Genomic DNA, 3,528 nt, shown 5'->3' with positions numbered 1-3,528 from the left:
AAAAAAGTCCACGACTATGGGATGTGCCACGCCCCTTCTTACAAACTCATGTATATATAGTCTACTATAAGCACCTACCATAGATATGCCTGCATACGAAATTTCAAGCTCATGTGACTTATGGTTCCGATGTTATAGCTGATAAAAAATTTCACGCCTATGGGAGGTGCCACACCCCCTTGTCGAATCCCAATTTTATTCTCCCTATCACAGGCCCAGCCCAGGTGTCATGACAATACTCTGTAAAATTTTCATTCGATTCTGTCCATCCGTTTAGGCTGCAACCTGGCACATACATACATACATACTTCTGCAAATATATAGTAGATATTTTTAATAAGGGGACCTCATTTGAACAATGGGAAACTAAAAATTTTAAATGTTACGTTAAAAAATACATATTTGGTTGCGACGGGTGAGACATCCAATATGAATTTTTTTGAACGCTTATAACTTCTCAACATAAATGTATTTTTCTAATAACTTACCACCATTTTAAAGTTCATGAGTTGTTTCTTCTTTTTGGATAATTATTCGTTGCATTGCCACCTGTAGTACATGAGGAATGCCTTGAAAACTGCATGCAAAATTGTTACAGCATATTATATATGCATTTCTAACAGTAAAATAGAGAAAATAGTGAAAAATAAACCGATAAAAATGTATTTCTAAATAATTATACTACCTGCTTTACTGTTTTTACAAATTTAAACACAATTTACATATGTATGTAATGTACTTTTTTACCTGAGGTGTATGAACGCAAATTTTCTACATATCGTTAACATAGTATGGATAGGGCGTATTTCACACTGTCGCTGAAATGCAAAAAAGCGACAACTAACTAAAAATGTTTATTGCATAAAACTATGTGGGGACTTATGATTCGATGAAATTCATCATGTTGTGTATGAAAATTAAAATTTATTCTCAGCGTAAAGCTCATTTTAATGTAATTGTAATTTTGTCGGCCGCTGCGGTGTAGTGGTAAGCAGTGCGCACTTCCACTCCGCAGCACCTGGGTTCAAACCCTGGTCAAAGCAATATCGCAAAAAATATAGAAAAAAGGTTTTTTCTTAACAGCGGTTGTCCCTTGGCAGGCAATGGCAAACCTCCGAGTGTATTTCTGCCATGAAAAACAGCTTCTCATAAAAATACCATCGCCGTTCGGAGTCGGCGTAAAACTGTAGGTACCTCCGCTTTGTGTGACAACATAAAGGCGCACGCCACAAATCGAAGGAGAAGCTCAGCCAAACACTAACATATGTGTAAGCGCCAATTTATTATTATTATTAATAATATATATATGGCCACCAGAATAAATGTCATTAGGTCAACGGCAACCGAATTGCGTGAGTATACCACCTACTTGTTATCGCCAACAACAAGTTTAACATCTGGCGACGAGAAAAAAGAAGAATACAACGATGACTGAAGAGTTCAATGTGCTAAAGGAACAGAACGCTTGGATGGACAACTTTTCGAGAAGGTCTCTATGTCAAGATGCTCCTCTGGTTCCAGCGTTTGTGCACTTCAACATTCAACAGCAGAAATGGGAGTCCTACCTGGAACAACTCAAGCAACATTTCTCTGGTTATGCTGTAATTGACGCCAACAAACAGAAATCATTTTTCTTATCTTGGTTGGGTAATGATGCTTATGAAACACTCATAAAACTTGTCGGCTTTGACGAGTTACAAAAACAAACATTTCTTGAACTTTATGGAAAACTAACGGAATTCTATAATGAAAAGGTCCATGTAGTTGCAGCTCGTTATGAATTTCATAAGGCAGAAATGGGCAGCCGTACCTACAAAGAATGGGTAGCCGAACTGCGAAGATTAGCCCGGCAGTGTGCTTTTGTGTGCAAAAAAGAAAATTGTATGCATGATTTCCAGGCGATATGACCAGAGACAAAATAATTTTGAATTCGCCCGAAGATGCAGTTCGTACGGCAGCCTTACAAAAACCGCAGCCAACGCTGGCCGAAGTGCAGCTAATCGCCGATTCATTTGAATTAACAATAAAGACGGAGGGCGCAATCAAAAACAAACGAACACGAATGCAAATGGAGCTCGACGAGGAGTCCAAAAAAGTGCTAGTGGTCAGCACGCCGCTGGGCTTGTTTCAGTACCATCGACTGCCATATGGGGTAGCGAGCGCACCAGCCATGTTCCAGAAACATTTCGAGCAGCTATTATGTGGAGTTGAAGGATGTGTAAATTACATCGACGACATCATTGTGGCAGGCGCGGACGAATAGGAACATACCGATCGCTTAGCCAAAGTTTTAAAGATACTACAAGCAGCAGGTATCAAATGCAAGAGGGAGAAATGCGAGTTTTTGAAGACCAAGGTAACGTATTTGGGTCGTGAAATAAGCTCAGATGGTATTTTACCAGATGAGTCTGGAATCCGAGCTATGAAGAACTTGCGGCGCCCGACAAACTTAAAAGAGCTTGAGGCATTATGGGTAAAATTAATTTCTACCACAATTTTATTCCAAATTATTCCCAACTTGCAGCCAATGAACAAATTAAGGGTGAAAAAATGTGACTTTCCAGTGGAAGTCGGAGCAAGAAAACGCGTTCAATGAACTCAAAGGGCATATCGCTAGCTTAGAGTGAAAAGTTGCTAAGTCCACTTTTTATGAAAACTCATATTTTGATATAGGAGGCTAGAGAAATTGAATACGCATCGTTTCGAAAATTATAAAGGTACTTGTTTTATTTTTTCCTCTTCATAAGCAATAAAAGGAAAATTTGCTAAGTCCAAAAGAAGCACCACAAATCCGATAAGGCCAAAATAATACGACATCTTTTAATAAATATCGAATCCTTCTGATTCTTATGGAGTTTTGCTTTGCTTTAAACGCGCAAAATGTTTGATTCAAAGTCTTGCGAAATAGTTAAAGAAAATGGCTATAGGAAGATTTTTTCCTCTCCTGTAAAATTTTTAAAATGGGACTTAGCAACTTTTCTTTCTAAGCTAGCGATATGATGATTTCAAAGAAATATATTTTTTTTATAGAGGAAATGCATAAGAAAGAAAAAAGATGTACACATAAAAAGCATGTTTACTTTTTCCTTTAAAATATACTATATATATTTGAGGTGTATTATATTTTTTCAGACTGTTTTGAAAAAGTACTATAATTTTCTTAGAAAATTTTGGCAACCCTAGTGCGATAGTGCATAAAGGGGTATAGCTGCAAACCAGCCAGAGCAATTTGCGTAGAGAAGCCAATGACGAAGTTAAGTTAAATTAAGTGAATAGGACAAGTCACATTTAATCTAGAAGCTGAACAGACTATGGGGGACCTCTTCTTCCTGGGACAAAAGTGCAGCGGATACAGATTCCATTTTATACATTTAAATTGATTAAAAGGACTTCTGTACATATGGCTAATAAATTATGGTTTTAAATTTATTTATTTCTGTCCAAAGATCTGATTAAGAACTTCGAATATCCTGTTTTTGGTTGGCATCGCGGTGAATAGTTCTTAACGGATTACATCATATCATTTTT

This window comes from Rhagoletis pomonella, unplaced genomic scaffold (assembly GCF_013731165.1).
Source record: "Rhagoletis pomonella isolate Grant_MI unplaced genomic scaffold, Rhpom_1.0 Rhpom_scaffold_00013, whole genome shotgun sequence".
NCBI classification, from domain to species: Eukaryota; Metazoa; Arthropoda; class Insecta; order Diptera; family Tephritidae; genus Rhagoletis; species Rhagoletis pomonella.
This window is presented reverse-complemented; position numbering follows the sequence as displayed.